The sequence below is a fragment of the Chrysochloris asiatica genome, unplaced genomic scaffold, assembly GCF_000296735.1.
Source record: "Chrysochloris asiatica unplaced genomic scaffold, ChrAsi1.0 scaffold00134, whole genome shotgun sequence".
NCBI lineage: Eukaryota > Metazoa > Chordata > Mammalia > Afrosoricida > Chrysochloridae > Chrysochloris > Chrysochloris asiatica.
The window spans coordinates 9,262,965-9,289,281 of NW_006408652.1; the positions used below are offsets into that span (position 1 = coordinate 9,262,965).

The window sequence follows — 26,317 nt, forward strand, 5'->3', positions numbered from 1 at the left end:
CTTGGTTCAGGCACACCATCATTCTCAAACCGAAATCTTTGTTTCTGAACACTTTAATGAGGTATTGTGCAGCAGATTTGCCTAATGCAATACATCATTTGATTTCTTGACTGTTGCTTTCATGAGTGGTGACAACTTCAATCTTTTCTCCTTTTATCATGTTTATTGGCCTAATTGTGAGGATTTTTGTTTTCTTTACATTGAGATGCAACCCCTACTGATGGATATGGTCTTTGATCTTCAAAAGTAAATATTTTAAATCCCCTTTGCTTTCAGCAAGAAAAAAGTATCATCTACATATCACAGGTCTTCTTCCAATCCTGATGCCACATTCTTCTTCATGTAATCCAACTTCTTGGATTATTTACTCAGCATACAGATTAAATAAGTGTGGTGAAATAATACAACCCTAACACACACCTTTCCTTATTTGAAACCATTTAGTGTCTCTTTGTTTTGTTCAAACGACTGCCTCTTGGCCTGTGTACAGGTTCTTCATGAGTGCAACTCTGTAATATCTGTGCTCTGCAATGTTGTCCATAGCTTGTCATGATTCACACAGCACAAGTAAACAGCTTTCTGGTATTCTTGGCTTTCAGCCAAAATTAATCTGATGTCAGTAGGGATATCCATTGTTCCAATACCTCACCTGAATACGGCTTCAATCTTTCTCAGTTCCCTGTCGATGTACTGCTGCAACCATTTTGAATTATCTTTAGAAAAGTAATGCCTATATGTGATTTTAATGACATTGTATGATGATTACTACTCAGATGTAAAATTTCTAAGTAAAGAATTTTAGGTTAATGCATGCTTTTGATGAATGTTTTATTCCACTCAAGCTTTCTATTTGAGTGATGCTCACTTAAGCCCACTCCAGAGTCCAGACTTGTGTCATTGCCCTGGGCTTCCTTGCCCTTTTTCAGGTATGTGAAAGAATGTCTCACTTGGACAACTGGCTTTCCATCAAGAGATACAAACCAGGCTCTGGGATGAAGGGAAGGCTTCCCTTTGGACATCTCCAGGGTGCTCTGGTCTGATATGCCCTTGGAGCTCTGATGAACATGGGGTTATTACAATAGCTTCATTTAGGGTTCCAGGATATGAGACAGACACTGCAAGGGCTAATCAAAAATTATCCACTCTCTGGTTACTTTAGAACACCTGTCCACATCCACAACTGGTGACAACATTGAGTGTGCATGCTCAATGATTCTATCCAATAGACAACTGGCAAATCACTCATGACTCTTTCTATTAAATAATCCATGACAGACTTGGGTTTTGAAAAATTGTGTGAGATGTGTGCTGAAACAATTCAGGGAAGAGCATAAACAGAAATGTTCGGACATCTGCAAACAAAATTTGGATCGATAATAGAAGGAAGGTAAAAGTTTCTTTGAAAAAATATATTATTGGTGATGAGACATGGATTCATCACTTCGAACTTGAAAGTAAATAGCAGAGTATGAAATGGAAACATCTTCAATTGCAGACCAAGACAATGTTCAAAACTCAACCATCAGCTGGAAAATTGATGCTAACAGGTTTCTGGAATTCTCAAGGGCCAGTATTAGAACACTATCAGGAAAAAGATTCAACAATCAACAAAGCTCATTACAGTGAGAGCCTCACTGAAGAGCTGAAGCCTAAAGTTTGGACTAAATGCAGAGGACTGCTATCCCAGGACACTGTGATCTTGGATGAAAATGCATGTCCACGCACCTTTGCCCTCATTGTTGACACTCGGCAAAAAACTTCCTTTTGAGTTATTAAAGCATCCTCCCCATAGTCCTGATCTTGCTCCATCAACCTTTCACCTGTTTGGTCCCCTGAGAGCAGTATTTCAAGGATGAAGATTCATCTTTGGTGAAGAAGTGAAGACAACGGTGCATTCATGGTGTGCAGCTCAGCCTAAAACATTAAAAAATAATGGAATACTAAACCTTGTTTGAAGATGGACAAGATGTATTGAAAAGCAAGGAGATTGTGTCAAAAAATGATATATTTGTCTTTTCTAAAAGTTGATTAAAATAAATTCTACAATGAGACTGTGGATACTTTTTGACTCACACTTATAGTAAGCTAGGAGAATACCAGCTACAATCTGACATTGGAATGGCTGACCTTGGAGTGCAATAGTCTCTTCTCTGGCATCTGGGGCCTGTGCATGAGAATGCATTTGCATTTTCAACAATATCTGTATAGAGTTCTCTCTGTTACTGGTTCCATTAACTGGCCTTAGACTCTTAGACTATCTGTCCCTTTCTTGTCAAAGTAGCTGATTTAGCAATATGTAATGGCTTGGGAGTCCTGATGTGGCACTGTGGCTTGCAAAGTCAGTTTGAGTCACAAGTTTGGCAGTTTAAGCTCCAGTCGCCCCTATGAAACCCTATACAGGGTCAGAACCTACTCGATGACACTTAACAACAACAACAATGGCTCAGGAGAAGAGAAAAGATCAGATGTTTGAAGAATGCAATGGACTGACTGTAGATATGCATAAGCTGTTCCTGAATGTGGGATCGCCCATAAACCTCTTCATTACCTGTGAGATACGCCTTTTAGTCTTGAACATCACCTAGAGATAGGGATAGATTGTGAATATGTTGAGGTTGATTAGACCCTATATTGGGCTCCAAAGACTCGGCTTCATTTCTTGAATAATTACTTTGGTTGATTGACAGAAGTGATAAATCTTCAGTATAAATTTTTTAATTGTTCCGAGTTCTTACCATGCAAACTCTTTCTTCTGATTCGGCCTTTTATGATTCTTTTTTTGAGGGTTGTTGAAGAATTTTAGACATTGAATAGCTGTGACCCATCTTGAGCTGTTAAATGCAATTTTGACTGAACTAATGTAGTTTATGGAGCCCTGGTGTGAAGCTGTGGGATAAGCACTGGGCTACAGGGTCGATTTGATCCAGGGAGGGGTTTCTCCTGCTAAGCATGTCAGAAGGATAAAAGATGAAGAAGTCACACAGTCCTGGCTTCTGTGCCCCAGTGTTTTCCTTTTTTTTTTTTTTTTAAATTACTTCATTATAATTTGAGTGAAAGTTTACAGAGGCAATGGGTTTTCCGTTCAACAACTCATACATATTGTGTTTCATGACATTGACTGCTCTTCCTACTTCTTCCTGTGTTTCCTGTTTCCATTTGTCCTTCTTTCTAATCCCATTGTGCCTTCTGAGTTTTTATCCCTGGTCAGATGTGCCTCATTTGTCACTTAATAATGACGATGTGGTTTATATGTGTTCTGAAGTTTGGTCTCTTTTCTAGACCTCAAGGCTAGTGACATGTCTTCTTCTTTTCTATGGAGTATCACACTTTGTTGTTGTTGTTGTTAAGTGCCATCAAATTAGTTCTGAATCACTGCGACCCTGTATAGGGTTTCCAAGGAACACCTGGTGAATTTGAACCACCCACCGACCTGGTGGCTCAAACCGACCTTGAGGTTGAATGCTTATCCTACAGCACCGTAACAGGACTCCTACCACACTTATTCCTGTAATAACAAATAAGTGCAGCAAAAAAACCTCTATGACAATAACTATGCTGATGTTAAGTGTCTTCAAGTCAATTCTTACTCATAGGGTCCCTGTATAATGTTCCCAAGCATTGACCTGTGAGTTTGAACTTCCGACCTTGTGGTGCAAATCGACCTTGTGGTCCAGTGTTTATCCCACAGTAAACTATAAGCTCCCCCTAGTATGGCTGTAAGAAACATTGTGTGGTAGGCAGTAATGTACTTAGAACCTTTATTTATACCTCTAGTTCCTGAAAGTAGAGCTGCTATCTGGCATCTTAAATGTGGTGCATCATGTCTAAATTAAATGATTATTATATTCCTTGACTACATCTTGATCATGATTTATCCAAGCACCCATGCTCATATCATATCTCCAAGCAGATATATTATCTCCCACATGTGGTGCTGTGGGCTAATGCATCAGACTGCAAAGTCATTTGAACTGCAAGGTCGGTGGTTCAAGCTCACCAGCTGCTCCTTGGAAACCCTATACAGGGTCGTTATGGGTTGGAATCCACTCTACGGCACTTAACAACAACAATGATAATTAAGGGGAAGAGAAATCTGAATAGAGCCATCCACCTTAAATTATTTTCCTCCCGAATTTATTTTTACACATATTGCAGCAAGAAGAGTAAACTCAATGATTTTAAAACGTAATTTATTGCATCTAATTCCAATCATATACAGAAAATTGTCCACTTTCAAAAATTGTTACAGGACTGTAAGATAACCTATAACATTGTTAATATGATGGGTGTCAGGGAGTTTAATTAAGGTGTTTGAAAACTGAACACTTGGTTGAGATTTGGCATCAGATAATTTCTCAGTAATTAAAACAGTTTTTTCAAATAGTCATATATTTGCTTGGCTTTGTGGGAACAGTGAGAGTGTAGCTTATGACTATACTGGCATTTTTCCAGTCTCCCAAGGCAGTGGTGTCAACACATAGCCTTCTTTGTATGCAATAATAGTTAAGCTGAGCCCTAGCTTATGGGGCTCTTTTATCAACACTGCTCCATTGCATTTAACTACTGTGGAATTAGTCTTCATGTAGTTTACAAACACTTCTACAAATGCTTGATTCAGGCACTGACAACTGATAATGTCATTCACATGAACCTTAAGTGTAAATGCAGGTACTGGAATAGACATGCTGGAAGATGCCCCAGGCACCTCTGGCCTCTTCTCCTTAACCTTTCCCCTCTGAGTTTGCTGCTGATGTTGTTGGATGAGGCTGAGGTTGGAGTGGTTGCTGCACCTTCAACCACATTGCAAACAGGCTGAGGAGCAGAGTGCAAGGGGTTAAGCAGCTCAACCTCAACCCTTACTTCTTAGCAACTGACTTCAAAATAGATCCATAATCACAGACATAGAGACTAGGATTTACAATACATCACAGAATGGAGACATTTTAGTAGAAGGGCCGTAATCAATAATTAACTGTCCTGCAATATAAAAATATAATATACATCATGAGTTCTGGTAGCATAATGGTTACGAATCAGGCTGCGAACCTTAAGGTCAGCAGTTCGAAACTACCAGCCGCTCCGTGAGAGAAAGATGAGGCTTTCTTGCTCCTGGCAAGATTTACAGCCTCGGAAACCCTGTACAGGGTCGCTATGAGTCGGAACCGACTCCACGGCACACAAAAACAACAACATGGCCAAGTGGGATTCATACCAGGTATGCAGAAATGGCTTCATATTAGAAAACACTCAACATAATCCATATGGAATGAGATCCATATAATCATATTGATTGACACAGAAAAGGCATTTGACAAAATCCATCAACCATTCCAGATAAAAACACTAAAAAAATAGGAATAGAAGAGAAATTCCTCAACCTAATTAAAGGCATATATATATAGAACCAATAGCCAACATTACCGTCAATGGTAAGAAACTGAAAGCATCCCCCTTATGTGTGGGAAACAAACAAGGATGCCTTTAAAACCACTCCTATTCACTATTGTTGTTAAGTGTCATCAAGTCGGTCTTGACCCATAGCAACCTGTACAGGCATTCCAAGGAGAGACTGGTGAGTTTGAACAGCCAATCTTGGAGTTCAAACCGACTTTGCAATCCAGAACATTAACCCACAGTGCCATATGGACCAGAGGCTGTTGTTCGAACAGAACATGGGAACACTGAATGGTTTAAAATTAAGAAAGGTGTGCGACAGCGTTGTATTCTTTCACCATACTTATTCAACCTGTATGCTGAGCAAATAATCTGAGAAGCTGGGTTCTATGAAGAAAAACGTGGCATAAGGATTGGAGGAACACTCATTAACAACCCACGATATGCAGATGATACAACTTTGCTTGCTGAAAGTGAAGAAGACTTAAAATATTTATTGATGAAGATCAAAGAGTACAGCCTTCAGTATGAATTGCGTCTCAATGTAGAGAAAACAAAACTCTTCACCACTGGACCAATAAACAACATTCTTATCAACAGAGAAAAGATTGAAGTTGTCAAGGACTTCATTCTTCTTGGATCAACCATCAACACTCATGGAAGCAGCAGTCAAGAAATCAAATGACGTATTGCATTAGCCAAATCTGCTGCACAAGACCTTTTTAAAGTGTTGAAGAGCAAAAATATCAGCTTGAGGACTAAGGTGCGCCTGACCCAAGTCATGGTATTGTCAATAATCTCATATGCATGCAAAAGCTGGGCAGTGAATAAGTAAGACCGTAGAAGAATTGATGCTTTTGAGTTATGGTGTTGGAGGAGCATATTGCAAGTGCCATGGGCTGCCAAGACAACCAATACATCCATTTTGGAAGAAGTGCAGCCAAAGTCCTCCTTGGAGGCCCGGATGGCCAAACTTCGTCTCTCATACTTCAGACATATTGTCAGGAGGGACCAGTTGCTGCTGAAGGATATCATGTTTGATAAAGGTGGGGGGGTCAGAGAAAAAGAGGAAGACCACAGCAAGATAGATTGGCAAAGTGGTATCATCAATGGGCTCAGCGTGGCAACAATTGTGAAGATTGGGCAGTGTTTCATTCTGTTGTGCATAGGGTCACTATGAGTTGGTACCAACTCAATGGCACCTAACAACAACATTCACTATTGTGCTGGAAGGCTGAGCCGGGCTATAATGCAAGAAAGAGAAATGAAAGACAACCTAATTGGCTAAAAAAGAAGTAACACTGACTCTATTTTCAAATGATATGATTCTATACATAGAAAATCCCAAAGATTTAGCTAGAAAATTATTGGAACTTATTTAAAGATTCAGCAAAGTGGTATGGTACAAGATCAACAAACAAGAGTCAATTGAATTCCTGTACACTAATAAAGACAGCTCTGAAAAGGAAATAAAGAAAATACCATTTACAACAGCAACATAAAATTTTAAATAATTAGGAATAAATCTAACCATAGAAACAAAATACCTTTTCAAAGCAAACTACAGAACACTACTACAATAAACCAGAAGAGACCTATAAAAAATGGAAGAATGTATCAATGCCTGTAGATAGGAAGACTTAACATTGTGAAAATGTCAACACTACCCAAGGCAATCTACAGCTATAATACAATCCCAATCCAGATTCCAACATCATTCTTTCAAGAGATGGAAAAATTAATCACTCACTGGATACAGAGAGGAAAGAGACCTCTGATAAGCAAAGCATTACTGAAAAAGAAAAAAATAGAGTAGAAGGTCTGTTACTTCCAGATCTCAAAATAGTAGTCAAAACAACCTGGCATCAGTACAATAAAAGGCACATAGATCAGTGGAACAGAAGTAAGAATCCAGAAATAAATCCCTCAATTGGCATATATCCTCAGTTGATCTTTGACAAAGGACCAAATATATTAAATGGAAAAGAGACAGTCTCTTCAGCAATGGTGCTTGCACAAGTGGAAATCCATTTGCAGAAGTATTAAGCAAGACCCATAAATCACACCATAGGCAAAAACTAACTCAAAGTAGTTTAAAGTACTAGATGTGAAACCTAGAATGATAAGTATCATCAATGAAAAAATAGGGACACACTTAAGAGATCTAATACATGGCATAAATACACTATCAAACAGAACTGACAACACACAAACAGCAGTAGGCAAACTAGAAACTCATGTGCACCAAAAAATTTCATCATAAGAGTAAAAAGGGAATGCCAAATGCTTGGCAATGACATGTTACACAAGGGACTCTGCAACAAGAAGACAAATAATCCTAAAAGTTGGAAATAGAAATACCATTGTTGTTGTTAAGTGACATCGAGTCTGTACCGACTCATAGAGACCCTATGAACAACAGAACAAAACACTGCCCTGTCCTGGACCAACCTCACAATCATTGCTACACCTGAGCCCATCACTGCAACCACTGTGACAATCCATCTCATAGAGGATCTTCCCCTTTTTCTCTAACCCTTCACTTTACGAAGCATGATATCTTTGTCCTGTGACTGGTCCTTCCTGATAATATGTCCGAGTTATGAGAGACAAAGTTTGGCCATCCTGGCTTCCAAGGAGCACTCTGGCTGCACTTCTTCCAACACAGATTTATTTGTTCTTTTGGAAATCCATAGTACATTTAATATTCTCCTCCAACACCATAACTCAAAGGCATCAATTCTTCTACAGTCTTCATTATTCACTGTCCAACTTTTTTTTTTTTAATGTTTTGTTGTGAATTATGTGATAGTTTACATGGGAGAACATTAGCTTTACATTCATCCTATCGTATTTCGTTTCATTACCATGATTACAATTCTCTCCATGCAACCTAAAGGTATACCCCGCAAACCTGCCCCTTAGTCGTCAGCACACAGCGCCTCTCCCTCTCTGGGTCTAGAGTCCCCAGCTGCTCCATATTGAAAATACCATGGCTTGGATCAGGTGCACCTTAGTCCTCAAGCTGACATCTTTGCTCTTCAACACTTTAAAGTGGTGTTGGGCAGCAGATTTCCATATTGCAATATGTCATTTGATTTCTTGACTGCTGCTTCCATGAGTGTTGGTGATTGATGCAAGACAGATGAAGTCTTTGACAACTTCAATCTTTTCTCCATTTATATGGATGTTGTTTATTGGACCAGAGGTGAGTACTATTGTTTTCTTTACATTGAGATGCAACCTGTACCTAAGGCTGTGATCTTTGGTCATCATCAGCATTTTAAGTCCTCTTCATTTTGAGCAAGAAAGGTTGTATCATCTGCATATCCAATCTTGATGCCACATTTTTCTTCATATAATCCATCTTCTCAGATGATTTGGTCTGTATCACCCACCAATTTCTCTACTTGGTATATATCCTCAAGAACTGAGAGCCGTGACACAAATAGATACATGCACACCCATGTTCAGTGCAGCACTATTCACAATAGCAAAAAATGGAGACAGCCTAAATGCCCATCAACAGATGAATAATTAACCAAACTTTGGTACATATACACAATGGAATACTTTGCAACATTGAAGAATAATGAATCTGTGAAACACCTCATAACATAGATGAACCTGGAGGACATTATGTTGAATAAAATCAGTCAGCCACAAAAGGACAGATATTGTATGAGAACACTGTTGTAAAAAAAAACTAGGACAAGCTTTTCTTGATAAAAGAAACATTTTATGATGGTTACCTGTGGTAAGAGGGAAGGGAAAATTATTCACTGAGTAGAGAGTAGACACATATTAACTTGGATTATGGGGAAGTCAATGTACAGCAAGACAGAGGCTGACACAACAAAGATGAAGGTAGTGGAAGAAACAGGGCAGAGTGCAAGAGTTAAAGTGAATAGTGTTTAGTGATGGTATATGGAAGGGATTGCAACAACTGTAATAACATGAAATGCATTATTTGCTGAGTGTACGACTGATGATCTGTTCCCTAAGCCTTTACTCAATTCACAATAAAAAGATTAAAAAACAACAACAAAAACTTCATTTCTAAAAACAAAACCCAAAACACTATAAAGCAAATCAATACTATAAAACTATATACCAGTTACATGATATATTGTTATTGTTGCTGTTGTTAAGTGCAGTTGAGTCAGTTTCGACCTATACCGACCATGTATAGCGCGTCTGAGGAGTTCCTGGCGGTTCAAAATGATCTTACAATCTAGTGCATTATCCAGCAGCACTAAACCAGGACTCCCAGTTATAATAGTTGCCCAAAATTGTATCTTTTGCAGATTTTATGGTGTTCTTAAAATTCTCTTAGTTGGTTTTATTTCTATCTTTTATGATTATATGAAACTAGATCAACGATAGACCTCTTATACTTTGTTTTGGACCCCTGGTTTGTCGCTGTAGAATCAGCACTGGACTTTGAACCACAAGATCGCCAGGCCAAACCCACCAGCCAATTCTTGGGGACCCTATACAGGGTCACCATGAGTTGGAACTGAATTGACAGCAATTTACAACAAAAACTTTGCTTTATTTTCAGAATATTATTATTACTTTCTTTAATATATGAATAGTACTGAAATTTTATTTTTATTCTGCGGGGTGATTAGAAAATCTCCTTGGGGTATTGTTATTGTTGTTGTTGTTGTTAGGTGCCTAGATCCTTTTATACTTCAACACTAGTGTCTGGTCTTTTGGTTTTCTTTTGGTTTTGTTGAAGACCTTTCCTTCGATTATACCACTCATCTGTCACTTTGTCATTCTGTGGTGTCTTTGAGGTTGCTGTGATTCTGGAAATTATTCCAGAGGTATTTTTAATACCAGCAGGGGCACTCATGGTGGATAAGTTTCAGGGGAGCTTCCTTCCAGGTGAAGAAAGAGTGGGAATGAGATGGACTACATCCAAATTATTTAGTCACTGAAAACTTTATGAATATCAGTAGAACACTGTTAGCACCAGAATAATAAATACTGACACACGATGAAGAGCGCCAGAACATTGTCAGATATAGTGTTAGAAGATGAACCCCTCAGGTTGGAAGGCGCTCAAAATACAACTGGCAACGAGCAGACTCCTCAAAGTAGAGTTGACTGTGATAATGGAAATGGAATAAATCCTTTGAGACCTTCATTTGCTGATGGGGCCCAACTCAAAATTAGGAGAAACAGGCTGTAAACATTCATTAATAATTGGAATATGGAATGTGCAAAGGATGAATCTGGGAAAGTTGGAAATTTTCAAAAATGAAATGGAACACATAAACTTCGATATCCTAGGCATTAGTGAGTTGAAATGGACTGGTATTGGCCATTTTGAATCTGACAATTAGATAGTTTACTATGCAAGGAATGACATTGAAGAGAAATGGCATCATATTCATCTTCCAAGGGAACATAATCAAGACTTTGCTTGTAGTACAATGCTGTCTGTGATAGGATAATATCCATATGCCTACAAGGAAGAATTAAAGGTCAGCAGTTTGAAACTACAAGCCGTTCTGTAGGAGAAAGATGAAGCTTTCTGCTCCCATAAAGATTTACAGCCTCGGAAACCCTACGCAGGGTCACTATAAGTCAGAACTGACTCCACAGCACACATGACCACCACTACCACCACAAGGAAGACTAGTTAATACCACTATTATTCAAATGTATGCCCAAACCTCAAAAGACAATGTTGATTAAATTGAAGAATTCTACCAAATTCTTCAGTCTGAAATTTGTGTCAGTGTTGGATTAATGTGCTGGATTACAAGGTCAATTTGAACTGCAAGGTCTGTGGTTCCAGCTCACCAGCCATTCCTTGGAAACCTTATACAAGGTCACTATAAATCAAAACCAATTTGATGGCACTAAACAAACAAACAAAAAAACAAAAAAACAAAACCAACTTTTTCAGTCTGAAATTGATCAAACATACAATCAAAATGTGTTAGTAATTACTGGCAATTGGAATACAAATGTTGAAAACAAAGAAGAAGGATCAATATTTAGAAAACATGGCCTTGGTGATACAAATGATGCTGGAGATTGCATGATAGCATTTTGCAAGACCAAAGAACTCCCAAATGCAAAAAACCTTTGAAACAAAAAAAAATAGATGATGTACACAGGGACCTCACCAGATAGAATACACAGAAGTTAAACTGACCCCACTTGTGGAAATATGTGGTAGGAAAACACCATATCATCAAGGCCAGGGGCAGACTGTGGAGCAGACCATCCATTGCTCATATGCAAGTTCAGGTTGAAGTTGAACAAAATTAAAACAAGTCCATGAGAGCAAAAATATGATCTTTAATATATCCCACCTGAATTTAGAGACCAACTTTGATGCATTAGATGAAAAAGACCAAAGACCAGAAAAGTTGTCGGATGACATCAAGAACATCATACAGGAAGACAGCAAAAAGGTCATTAAGAAGACAAGAAAGAAGAGAAAGACCAAAATAGATGTTAGAGGAGACTCTGCAACATGCTTTCCAATGTAGAGATGCTAAAGCAAATAGAAAAAAATGAGGAGATAAAAGAGATGAATAGAAAAATTCAAAGAGCACCTTGAGAAAACAAGATCAAATACTATGACAAAATGTGCTGAGAACTGGAACTAGAAACCCAAAAAGGGTGAGCACGCCCAGCATTTCTCAAGCTGAGGGAATTGGAAAAAAATTCAAGCCTCAACTTGAAATATTAAAGGATTATGTAGGCAAAATGGAGTCCTGGTGTGATGCTGTGGAATAAAGCACTAATTATCAAGGTTGATTTGAACCACAAGGTTGGTGGTTCGTACTCACCAGCCACTTCTTGGAAACCCTATAAAGGGTAACTATGATAGGAACCAATTTGATGGCACTTAACAACAACAACATGGGCAAAATATGGAATGATGCACAAAGCATCAAAAGAAGATGGACGGGCTTGATGGCAGATTAGGGAGAGGCACCCTGCAGCCCTCCACCAGCAATAAATACAAAATACTAGATGAAGCAGGTTCATGGGATGGTCCCTTCAAGGGATGGAGATCTGAACTACATATAAAGGAACATCAATAAGTATAGAAGGCTTACTGATTGTGGGATTTGTAGCAGAAGCAAGAAAAGTGTTGTTTTCTGAAGGGCAGCATCGATGGATTCAAGTGAGGCAACAGTAGTGAGGTTGGCCCAGGATCGGGCAGTGTTTCGTTCTGCTATGCATAAGGTCTCTATGAGACAGTACTGACTCGATGGCACCTAACAAGAACAAATAGCTAATGATCCTGAATATTGCTGCATAAGTTTGTTGGCTACCCAAATCTCTCCCTTGGAAGTGTTTGTTCATGTCCTGTGCCCATTTTTAAATTGGGTTATTTGTCTTTTTCATGTAGAGGTGTTGTAGTTTCCTATAGATTTTAGAAATTAGTCCCTTGTCTGATATATCGTTGCAAAAGATTTTTTCCCATTCTGTGGGCTCCCTTTTTACTCTTTTGGTGAAGTCTTTTGATGCACATAAGTTTGTAATTCTTAGTATGTTCCAATCGTCTATTTTGTTTGTGCAATTTCACAAGGTTTGGTAATCTCTGTGTGCCCTGTATTTGTTGTTGTTGTTGTTGTTGTTAGGTGCCATCAAGTCAGTACCAACTCATAGTGACCTTATGCACAGCAGAAAGAAACACTGCCTGATCCTGGGCCAACCTCACTATCGTTGACACACTTGAGCCCATTGATGCTGCCACTTTGCCAGTCCATCTCGCTGGGAGTCTTCCTCTTTTCCTCTGACCCTCCACCTCACCAAACATGATACCCTTCTCCAGCAACTGGTCCCTCCTGACAGTATGTTCATAGTATGAGAGATGACGTTTGGCCATCTTGGGCTCCAAGGAGCTGTCTGGCTGCACTTCTTCCAACACAGATCTGTTGGTTCTTTTGGCAGCCCATGGCACTTGCAATATGCTCCTCCAACACCATAACTCAAAAGCATCGATTCTTCTATGATCTTCCTTATTCACTGTCCAGCTTTCACATCCATATGAGGTTATCGAAAATACCATGGCTTGGGTCAGGTGCACCTTAAGTCTTCAAGCTGACATCTTTGCTCTTCAACAATTTAAAAAAAGACTTGTGTAGCACATTTGCGTAATGCAATACGTTGTTTGATTTCTTGACTGCTGCTTCCATGAGTGTTGATAGTTGATCCGAGAAGAATGAAGTCCTTGACAACTTCAATCTTTTCTCCGTTGATAAGAATGTTATTTATGGGTCCAGTGGTGAGGATTTTTGTTTTCTTGACATTGAGATGCAATCCATACCGAAGGCTGTGCTCTTCAACCTTCATAAATAAATATTTTGAGTCTTCTTCACTTTCAGCAACAACGTTGTATCATCTGAATATCGCAGGTTGTTAATGAGTCTTCCTCCAATCCTGATGCCACGTTTTTCTTCATAGAACCCAGCTTCTCGTATTATTTGCTCAGCATACAGGTTGGATAAGTATGGTGAAAGAATATAACCCTGTTGCACACCTTTTAAAATTTTAAGCTATTCAGTGTTCCCATGTTCTGTTCGAACAACTACAGATTCCTCATGAACACAACTCAGTGTTCAGGAATACTCATACTTTGCAATGTTTTCCATAGCTTGTCATGATCCAAACAATCAAAAGCCTTTGTGTAGTCAATAAAGCATAGGTAAACATCTTTCTGATATTCTCTGCTTTCAGTCAAGATCCATAGGACATCAGCAATGATATCCCTCCTTCCATGGCCTCTTCTTAATCCAGCTTAGACCTCTGGAAGTTTTCTGTTAATTTATGCTTGTAGCCGTTTCCATTTCGGTATTGCTTTTAGTAAAACTTTACTTGCATTGGATATCAAAGACATTGTCTGATGATTTTCACATTCCATTGGGTCACCTCTCTCTGGAACGGGCACAAATATGGCTCTCTTCCAATCAGTCGGCCAGATAAGTTGTCTTCCAAATTTCTTGGCATACATGAGTGAGTGCCTCCTGTGCCACCTCACTTTCTTGATAGATTTCAGTTTTTTTTCCCATCAATTACTAGTTCTTTGCCAATTCCTTCAATGAACCTTGGACTTCTTTCATCAGCATCATTGGCTTACTCTTGAAATGGTTGAACATCAACCATTTCCTTTTGGTACAGTGACTCTGTTTATTTCTTCCATCTTTTTTGTTTTTCCTTTTTTAAAAAAGCTTTTTTTGTGTGTGCATTGAGTGATAGTTTATATGGGAAACATCAGTTTTGCACTCAACTAATCATACTTTGTTTCATTGCAATAATTACAATCCCCTTCATGCAGCATCAGTTAACAGTATTTGCCTCTATGCTTCTCCCATCCCTTTTACTTGATGTATATAAAAACATGCAGGAATAATCACTTAAATAACCAAAGGGCACATAATGAAAGCCTGCCTCCTGGCTGCCAGCACACAGCTTTTCTGTTTCCATGAGTTGAGAGGCCTCAGCTGTCCCTTTTCTCCATGTCCTCATGTCTGCCTCCATCTCTGATATAAATGCTTCTCTGGTTAGCAATACTCTTGATGGTCCTAGAGTCCTCTGTTTCTGGAATATAATATTACCTACTCCCCCCACCCCCAGTTTGTTATACAACTTCTGCCTTTACAGTTGTCACAATCACAATTAGTTATGCTAACATTTACTAACTATTGAATCAAAAGAACCTTAGCCATATCTCCTTTCAACAGATCCATCTAGACAAGATGAAAACTATTCAGTGAGGATTCTTCCTTCCCCCACACTCTCTGAAACTAAAGCATGGTACTTTAAATATTTTCTCCTAACATCATAGTTCAACTCTACCAATTCTTCTACAGCCTTCCTTATTATTCACTGTCCAACTTTTGCATGTATATGAGATTATTGAAAATACTGTGATTTGGGTCAGGCATACATTAGTCCTTCAAGCTGACTTGAACACAGCAGATATGCCTAATGCAATATATGTCATTTCATTTCTTGACTGCTGCTTCCATGAGTGTTGATAGTTGATCTGAGCAAAATGACATCTTTGACAACTTCAATCTTTTCTCTGTTTATCATGATGTTATTTATTGTTCCAGTGTTGATCATTTTCATCTTCTTTACATTGAGGTGCAACTCATGTTGAAGGCTGTAGTCAAGAGAAAGTAGGGGAAGCTGGGAAGCCATCAAGGCAAGCAATTAAGTCCCTTCAGGACAAAAATCCCCATCCAAGACTGAAACTCAAAGGGAACACATGAGTAGGCATGTAAGCTTACTGGTGACCACATTGGTCTACTGGTAAGTGGAAGGGGTGGGGGAACAGCAATGAAAAAGTGGGCTGAGTTCAATCATGTTCCATAGATGCCTGTTGACCTGAAGATGAGAGAGAGAAGAGGAAGGGTTGGTTGGTCCAAAGTGTGGTGAGATCTGAAGACACCTAAGTCCATGGAGAAGGACACAGCCACGGAGGACTGAGATTGAAGCATCCAGTTGATATGAAGTGAGGGGGGACACACAAGAGTGCCCAAACTTGCAGATGGTACCCATTTGACCTAGCCATGATGGCTTGATCATCAGAATTGACTAGAAGAAAGTAAAACAAACAAATAATATTTGATAAATGAAACGAGTGTAAATTGCTATAATTTGATGAACTTGACCTATACTTATGGTTATAGTAGCTCAAAATACTAATGGAGAGGGAGTCTTTAAATCAAGTATCAATCCTATAGCCTCTGTATACATGATAGATAGGGATGGGCAACTTAGACATTGGCTACCTGAAAGGAGGGGGTGATAAAGGCACGAAGTGAGTGGCTTGCATTTTGAGTGCCTTCCAACTTGAGGGGTTCATTTTCTGGCATTATATCTGACAGTGTTTCTCTGCTATTCATAAGGTTTTCAGTGACTAAATATTTGTCAACAGTTCTTCACTCTTTCTTCATAGTCTGTCTTTGTCTGGAAGCTCATCTAAATCCTGTCTACCATGGGTGACCCTGTTGGTATTTAAAATACCGGTGGCTTAGCTTTCAGAATCACAGAAACTCAAAAACCAACACAGAAAGACAAACTGACAAATGAGAAGTGAGGACATTTAAGTCGTATACATATTAGGCTAAGGATTTTTTTGTTTTCCCTCTCCATCCTCTCCCTTTTCTGTGATTATAGACTTCAGTATTCAGCCTAGTTTTGTCTTATTGCTGTTGTTGCTTTTTTATTTTTTTCATTTTTTTATTTTTTTTACTGGTGTTGTTTTGCTGTTGTATGCTCCCCCTTCTACCATTGGGGAACTCTTTCTCTCCCTATATTACCTAAAAAGAGACAGCAACTGCTGCCATATAGTCAAGCTACAACCACACTCTATAAAACACCAAAACCCAGGAAAGAACAAATACCAACTGCAATACATCAGGGAGGCAGACATCACCTGTGAAAGTTAGTCTGAGTTAAGTAATAAGAAGAGTGAAAAGGGAAGCCCAAATCCTGATCACATCTAACTGGAAGCCATCAGAAACCATAAAAATTACCAAAACACATACTCAACTAAATATTAAGGCCACAGATAAACCACTAAACATGTCCAAAAAACAAAAGCAGATGACCTATCAGCACATGTCCAGAAACAGGATAAAATGTCTGAGACAAATGACCTAGAGGTAGATCTGGACTACATTCTGGAAGGAGGGCAGGCTTTGGAAATGCCTGAGAAGGAATTCAGAAAAATGATAATAAAATGTTTCAAAACATTTTACAATGGAGTTGAGAAAAATAAGGAATAAGTCAGGAAAGCACTACAGGAACAATCAAATAAGACAAATACAGCATTGGAAACATTTCAAAACCTACAGAAAGAGGTCCAGATGATCAATAATACAATATCAGAAATAGACAATACTCTGAAAGGGCAAAGGAGTAGAATAGAAGAGATGGAAGGCAGAACTAGAGAGCTGGAAGACAAATTTCTCAATACCACTAAGATAAAAGAGCATTAAAAAAAAATCTGAAAAAGGTCTAAGATTCATGTTGGACAACATAAAGAGGAATAACTTAAGAATTACCAGCATTCAAGAACAAGAAGAATCACACAAGTCCACAGAGGAAATAATTAAAGAATTGCTGGAAGAAAATTACTCTTACACCCTGAAAAGTGAAAAGATAAACATTCAAAAAGCTCAACGAACCCCAGGAAGGATAGACCCCAAAAGAAAATCACCAAGAAATATCATAATCAAGCTCTCCAAAATCAAAGATAAGGAGACACTCCTGAAAGAACCTAGGGAAAAAAGAAGTGTTACATACAAAGGCAAGCAAGTCAGATTAACCTCGGATCTCTCAGCAGAAATCATGCAAGTAAGAAGGCAATGGGGAGACATATATAAAACCCTGAAAGAAAGAAAAAAAAACTGCCAACCAAGAATCCTAAATCCAGCAAAGCTATCAATCAAATATGGTTGTGTAATCAAAACATTCCAGAACAAATAGAAACTAAGGGATTTTTCCAAAGCCAACCCTACACTACAAAACATCCTAAAGGGAGTTCTGTGGACTGAGAATCAACAAGAATAGACAATAACCAGTGATTGACACACGTGTCAGCACCTCCCAGAATTAATTCGGCAGAAGGAAGAGCCTAGAAAAGAACTAAACTATAAGAACAAACTCAGAGAATCTGGGAGGTCAGTCTATGATCCAAACACTTACAATGCAAAGAAGGTAAACACGTAGGAACAAAGATCCAGATGGTGAGAAGGTCAGGTAGATTACAGGATAAAATAGACTGCACTAAATGGAGAGAAAAGTTAATGGACTATAAGGCAACCTCAAAGAAAATTAACACTCACAACATACCAAGAAAATGAAAATCCAAGAAGAACATGGAAACATTAAACCTATGAGGAAACTCACAAGAAAGAACACAAAAAGCATGAACTCAACAAATGAAGACACACAGACAAAGAAAGCAACAACACCACAAAAAATATACCAAGCAAATTGCAATAAAAAACGAACAGGAGTGGCAGTACTAATCTCTGATAAAATAAACTTTAACCTACATAAAGGAGCTCTGGTAGCGTAGTGGTTACCAGTTGAGCTGCCAACCTCAAGGTCAGCAGTTTGAAACTACCAGCGGTTCCACAGGAGAAAGATGAAACATTCTGCTCCCGTAAAGATTTACAGTCTCAGAAACCCTGTGCTAGGTCATTATGAGTCAGAACTGATTCCACAGTACTTAACAACAACAACAACAACCTAAACTTACTAACACCAAAGTAGAAAACCTGAACAGACCCATAACAAAAGAAGAAATTGATCAGGTCATCAAAAAACTCCCAACCAAAAAAAGTCCAGGCCCAGATGGCTTCACTGGAGAATTCTACCAAACATTCAGGCACGAGCAGTCACAATTCTACCCAAATTATTACAGAATATAGAGGATGGAAAACTTCCTAATATATTTTATGAAGCAAGCATAACCCTCATACCAAAACCAGGGAGGGACATCACTAAGAAAGAAAATTATAGACCAATGTCCCTCATGAACATAGGAACATTTTGCATTTCAGGTGGGACTGAAAAATGGTCCAACCTCTCTAGAAAGCAAAATGGTTCTTCCTTAGAAGGTTGGAACAAGAATTACCTTATGATCCAGCAATTCCTCTACTTGGTATTTACCCACAAGAAATACGAGCCATAACACGAGTAGATATATGCACACCAATGTTCATAGCAGCACTATTTACAATAGCAAAAAGATGGAGACAGCCAAAGTGCCCATCAACTGAAGAATGGATAAAAGAACTATGGTACATAAACACAATAGAATATTATGCTACCTTGAAGAATAACAAGGAAGCTGCAAGCCACCGCATAACATGGATGAACCTTGAGGACATTATGTTGAGTGAAATTAGTCAGTACAAAAGGAGAAATACTGCATAGGACCACTACTATAAAAGACTAAGAAAAAGAACCCATACTAAAGGGGGAGGATTCTTTGCTGGATACTGGGATGTGGGGGTAGGTTGAGGAGAAGGAGGGCTAGGTGGAGCACATGGTAGGGAACAGACACAGGACAGTTTGGGTGCTATGGAGGGGGCAATATACAAGAAGGGTGAAGGGATTGGAAGGACAAAGTGGGTGGGAACACAATTAGGAAGGTTTGCATGGTTTAAGGGGGGCAGAGGTAAATAGTGATGTATGCACAACCTTGGAACAACAGAGCTCTGGGATACAGGGATTGAGACATGGTTGGAATGGGGGAAAGGGAGGAAATAATGTTAAGATGCTTGACTGTCTTATGAATCTTGGATTCCCTGGCAAACCATTATAAAATAGATACTTGACGGGGAAAGAAAGCAATAGCCAGAAATATCACCATAGAGAGCTTGTAAGTCCTTCTTCTGCCTATAACTGATTGGAATACCTAAAATGGGGCTACAACGTGCCCAGTGAAGGGGCTTCCTGTGGAGTCTCTGCATTACATAAGACAATACGTGGAATCCTGAACAGCATCAAGAATCTTCAGAGAAGGGAAATTTCCACTTGAAAGGACAAGCAGACCAGCCTGGAGGGGCTAGAAGAACAGAGGATACTTCTTGAAAGAAAGACCAACAGGAAAAATACAAAACAATATAGGCGGACCGACTGATTACTACAAGGACAAGCAAGCTGCTCACCCAGGAGACATCAAGGCAAGTGGGCGGGTCCCCTCATAGGAAGCACCCTTCCAAGACTAGGACTCAATGGGAATACACGGTGACCACGCTCGTCACCAATAAGGGGAAGTGAGGGAAAAACAGCAATGAAGCGGCGAGCTAAGCCCTACAATGTGGAGAGTGAAGCATTCCGCTGATTTAAAAAGAGAGGGCATATGCACAAGAACACCCATACTTGCAGATAATACCCACTTGACCTGGCTTCAATGACTGGATGATCAGAGCTCAACCAGAAGAAGAAAGAAGAGGGAAAAAAAAAGAGTAATCTGATACAATTTGATGAACCTGACCTACACCTATGGATGCAGTAGCTCAAAAGAGGGAACAAATCCTTACAGCAAGGATCATTCCCACCCTTCCACAAACAGAGGAGACAGGGATGGGCGACTGACTTGGACATTGGCTACCCAAAATGGGGGGGGGGGGACTATAAAGGCAAGAAGTGACTGGCTTACAAGCTTTCAAGAGGGAACCTAGAGCCGGGGGGCCTGGAGGAAGGCAGAATCTCCACTGAGTAGTATCCAATCTGTCTAGGAGGGGATGATGAAATGAAATGCAGATAGGTCTCTTGTGATACAGTAGTGAATAATTGTTATTAGGACTGATTGTGGGGGTTGGGAATGTAAAGGTAGAAGTTATGTAGCAAGGAGGGGAGTGATCAACTTTTCACTCTAGGAGCAGAGGTCCCTGGGGCCATCAAGGTAGAAGAGCATAGAGCATGACCCTACCCAGAGAAGCAATGATGCCAGAGATGGAGGCTCAAACGATGATGTGGAGAGATTGAGCATTGGCGATTTTAAACCCAGAGAGGGAGAAGGGCTGTGTGCTGATGACTGGGGGGTAGGGGTGGGGGCAGGCTTGCAGGGTATACCCTGTGGTTGGTTGATGACACATGGAGGGGATTGTAACCATGACATTGAAATGATATACGATAAGATTAATGTAAAACTAATGTATCCCCATGTAAACTATCACACAATTCACAATAAAACATTTTTTTAAAAAGAGATGGGGATAAGATTCTTACTAGTCAATAATGAATAATTGTTATCATGACTAATTGCGACTGTCACAATTATAAAGGTAGAAGTTTTGTAACAAAAACTGGGTAGTAGTTATCCTTCCATCTTCGTTTGATGCTTCCTGCACCATTCAATAATTTGCCCAAAGAATCCTTCAATAATGAAAATCAAGACTTGAATTTTTTCATCAGTTAGCCCAGCTTGAGAAATGCTGAGCGTGTTCTTCCTTTTTGGTTTTCTGACTCCAGATCTTTGCACATTTTGTTTTAATATTTGACTTTATCTTCTCCATCTGATCTTTGATATTTTCTGTTCAGCTTTTGTACTTCCTCGTTTCTTCCATTTGCTTTAGCATCTCTATACTGGAGAGCAAGTTTCAGTGTTTCTTCTGACATCCATTTTGACCTTTTCCTTCATTCTTGTCTTCTTAATGACTTTTTGCTTTCTCCCTGTATGATGTTCTTGATGTCATCCCACAGCTCTTCTGGTCTTTGGTCTTTCATGTTTAATGTATCAAACCTGTTCTTCAGATGATCTTTATATCCAGGTGAGATATATTCAAGGTCATATATTGGCTCTCATGGGCTTGTTTTCATTTTCTTCAGCTTCAGTAGGAAGAATGAGTGACAAACTACTTCTGAATATTTATTCACTGAAAACCTTATGAATAGCAGAATAACTCTATCAGATATAGTGCCAGAAAATGAGCCCCTCAGGTTGGAAGGCACTCAAAATGAAACTGGGGAAGAGTTGCCTCCTCAAATTAGAGTTGACCATGATGATGTGAATGGAGTAAAGCTTGCGGGGCACAACTCAAAATGAAAAGAAACAGCTGTAAACATCCATTAATAATCATGACATGGAATGTACAAAGTGTGACTCTAGGAAAATTAGAAATTGTCAAAAATGAAATTGAACACATAAACATCGATGGTGGAAATACATAATAAGGGTGAGGGGAATGGAAGAACAAGGCAGATAGGAGAACAGTTAGGCAGGTTTGCATGGGCTAAATGGGACAGAGGTAAATAGTGATGTATGCATTAACCTTGGAACAATTGGGCTGTATGATACATGGATTGAGGCATAGTCTGAATGGGTAAAAGAGAGAAAATAATGTTAAGATGCTGGACTGTCTTTATGGATATTGGTTTCCCTTGCCTACTATGGTAAAATAGACACTTGAGTGGGATAGAAAGGAATGTCGAGAAACATGAGTACAGAAAGCTTGTAAGCCTGTCTTCAGTTTTGATTGGAATACATAAAAGGGGTTCTACAATTTGCCCAGTGAAATAGATCTCTTACGGAGCCTTTTCAGTATATAGAACCTTAGATGTAATCCTAAGCCCCATCCAGAACCTTCTGAGGTGGGACATTCCCACTGGAAAGGACAAGCAGACCATCCTGGAACAGCTAGAGTGACAGAAGATACATCTTCAAAGAAAGATCATCAGGAAAACAACAAAACAGAAATGGCAGTATGATTGGCTACTACAAGAATAAGCAAGTTGTTAGCTGGGGAGCCATCAAGGCAAGCAATCAATTCCCTTCAGGGCAAACCCCTTCCAAGACCAAAACTCTAAGGAAGGAGTACATGAGCAGGCATGTAACTTTTCTGGTCACCCTGTTGGTCTACCAATGAGGGGAAGTGGGGGGAAAGCAGCAATGGAGATGTGGGCTGAGTCTGACCACGTTCAATAGACTCCTGTCAATCTGGAGTGAGATCTAGTTGGTATGGTGTTACCTGGTGACTCCTGAGCCCATGCACAGTGACATAGCCACAGAGGGCTAGAGAAAAGTGTAAAGCGTCCAGCTGATTTGAAGTGAGGAGAGATGCACAAGAAGGTCCATACTTGCAGATGTGACCTATCTTCAATGGCTGGATGATCAGAACTCAACTAGAGGAAGAAAGAAGAGAAAAAAATGTGTAATCAGCTACACTGTGATGAACTTGACCTATACTTATGGATGTAGTAGCTTAAAAGAGGGAAGGAATATTCACAGCAAGGATCATTCTCACCCCTCTGTACACAGGGTTGATAGGAATGGGCAAACTTGACATTGGATACCTAAAAGGGGGGGGGGGCTATAAAGGCACAAGAGTTCTGGTGTGGTGCTGTGGGTTAACGCGCCAGACTACAAAGCCATTTGAACTGCAAGGTCATCGGTTCAAGCTCACTGGCTGCTCCTCAGAAACCCTTTACAGGGTCGCTATGGGTCGGAACTGACTCAATGGCACTTCACAACACAACAACAACATAAAGGCACAAAGTGACTGGCTTACAAGTTTTCAAGAGGGAGTTTCGTTTTAGAGGGTGTTGGGGAAGGTAGAATCTCCACTGAGTTGTTTTCAACCTGTCTAGATGGGGCTGGTGAAAGCAGATGGGGATAATACTCTTGTGGTTCAATAGTGAGTAATTGTTATCTAGACTGATTGTGTTTGTTGTAAATGTAAAAGTAGACGTTTTGTAAAAAAAAAAAAAAAAGGGAGTGGTTGATCTTGCAGTCCAGGAGCTGGGAACTCTGGGACCATAAAGGGAGAAGAATGGGAGTGGAGTGTGGGACCCTATTCAGAGAAGCAACAATGCCAGAGATGGAGGTAGAGAGGACAACGTGGAAAGATGGAGTAGCTGGAGACTCTAGACTCATGGAGGGAGAGGGGCTGTGTGTTGGCAGCCGGGGGGAAGCCTTGCAGTTATGCCCTTTGGTTGTTTTAATGATTATATATTCCTGAGTGTTTTGGTGTATATCCAAGAAAAACAAATAAAAAAGGAAACAGAAGCAAAAAAAGAATGATAATGCATGGATAATACATGTAATCATTTCAATGAAATGAAATACAATAGGATGAGTGTAAAGCTGATGTTCTCTCATGTAAACTATCACTCAATTCACAATAAAAACGATAAAAAAATAAAAAGAAAGGAAAGGAAATTAGGAAAACAATACCATTTATGAGAGCCATCCAAAGGATGAAATTTTTAGGAATAAATCTAACCAGAGAAGCAAAAGACCTGTACAAAGAAAACTACAAAACACTACTATAAGAAACCAAAAGAAATTTACAAAAATGGAAGAATATACCAAGTTCCTGGATAGGAAGACTTAACATTGTGAAAATGTCAATACTACTGAAAGCAGTCTACAAATATAAAGCAATCTCAATCCATATTCCAACGACACTCTTTAAAGAGATGGAAAACTATTACAAACTTTAGATGGAAAGGAAAAAGAACCTGGATAAGCAAAGCATTGCTTAAGAAGAACAAAGTTGGAGGCCTCTTACTCCCAGATTTCAAAATTTACTACAATTTTACAATGGTCAAAACAGCCTGGTACTTGTACAATGAAATTAACCCATCCACATACAGCCAACTGATCTTTGACAAAGGGCCAAAGTACATTGAGTGGGGGAGGAGATAGTCTCTTCAACAGATGGTGTTGGCAAAACTGGAAATCGCTATGCAAAAAAATGAAACAAGACCTTTATCTCACACCATGTACAAAAACCAGCTCAACATGGCTTAAAGATCTAAATGTAAATCCCAGAATTATAAAGGTCATCAATAAAAACATAGGGATACATTTAAGGGCTCTAATCCAGGGCACACAAAGACTATCCAAACACTGCAGGAATTGCACACACACACAAAAGAAGATAAAATGAATGATTGGAACATACTAAAAATTAGAAACTTATGTGCATCAAAAGATTTCACCAAAAGAGCGTGTATTTCCGTTGAGTCTTAGTCTTGGAAGGGGTTTGCATTGAGAGGACCCGACCACTTGCCTTGATGTTTCCTAGGGAAGCGATTTGTTTGTTCTTGTAGTAACAGTCCATCTGCCTCTATTGTTTTGTATTTTTCCTGTAGGTGTTTCTTTCAAGAAGTATCTTTTGTTATTCTAGCCGCTCCAGGCTGGTCTGCTCATCCTTTCAAGTGGAGATTTCTCATCTCTGGAGATCTGGATGTGGTTCAGGTTTCTACCTATAGTTTTATGTATTGCAGAGGCTCCGCAGGAAGCCTCATTCACTGGGTACGCTGTAGCCCCATTTTAGGTATTCCAATCAGTTATAGGCAGAAGACAGAAGAGAGACTTACAAGCCTTCTAGTGTGATGTTTCTGACTATTCCTTTCTCTCCCTATCCAGTGTCTATTCTATATTATAATGCAAGGAAAACCAAGATTCAAAAAACAGCCAAGCATCTTAACACCATCTCCCCACCCCACCCCCCACATTCCAACCATGACTCAATCCCTGTATCTCAGAGCCCTGAAGTTCCAAGGCTGTGCATATATCATCCTTTATTTCAGGGTATTTTTAATTTGGCATTTCTTTGCCTTTGTGACGTTAAACACCTTGTATATCATTAAAGATTAGTTCTATATTGTTTTTGTGAATTGTCTGAGGATGTCTTTTTTCAGTGTTTTCTATTAAGTTTGGTTTCTTTGCTTAAAATTGTTTAAAAAATAAATCTTATTGTTATAAATGTACATGTAAAAGAACATTTGCCAGTTCATTCTTCTAATGTAAAAATTTAGTGACGTTTATTTGCTTATCATTGCTGTTAACCCATAACCACTTTCTGTTACCACACAATACCCCCCTGCCTTAACAGAAGTTCATTGCACCCCTAAGCAATGACTCCCTCATGCTGTTGTTGTTAAGTGTCATTGAGTCAGTTCTAATTCATAGCATCCCTGTATTGTGTTTCCTAGCAGTGTTGGTAGCTTAGTGGATTATGATGAGTTGGGCTGCTAATTGCAAGGTCAACATTTCGAATCAATCTACCAGTGCTCCTTGGAAGAAAGAGAAGGCTTTCTTTCTGTAAAGATTTACAGCCTCGGAAACCCTATATGGGGTTGCAATGAGTCGGACCTGGCTTGATGGCACCATCACCACCATAGAGTTTTCGAGGAGCATCTGGTGGGTTTGAAAGCCCAACCTTTCAGTTAGCAATCTAGTGCTTATCCTACAGCGCTACATCAGGATCCCCACTAGTTTCTTTTTGTCTCTATGTATTTTCCTATTTTATATATTTCATTTGTATTTCTCTGGGATCATACAAAAAAACCCTGGTGGCATAATAGATTAAGCATTGGGCTACTAGACAAAGGAGCGCTGGTAGCGTAGTGGTTACGAATCGGGCTGTGAACCTCAAGGTCAGAAGTTCGAAACTACCAGCTG

General features: G+C 39.4%; 1 pseudogene; it reads right to left on the minus strand.

The window, feature by feature from the left end:
- LOC102833443 overlaps positions 1 to 26,317 on the minus strand; it is a 93,077-nt pseudogene that overhangs the window by 58,589 nt on the left and 8,171 nt on the right.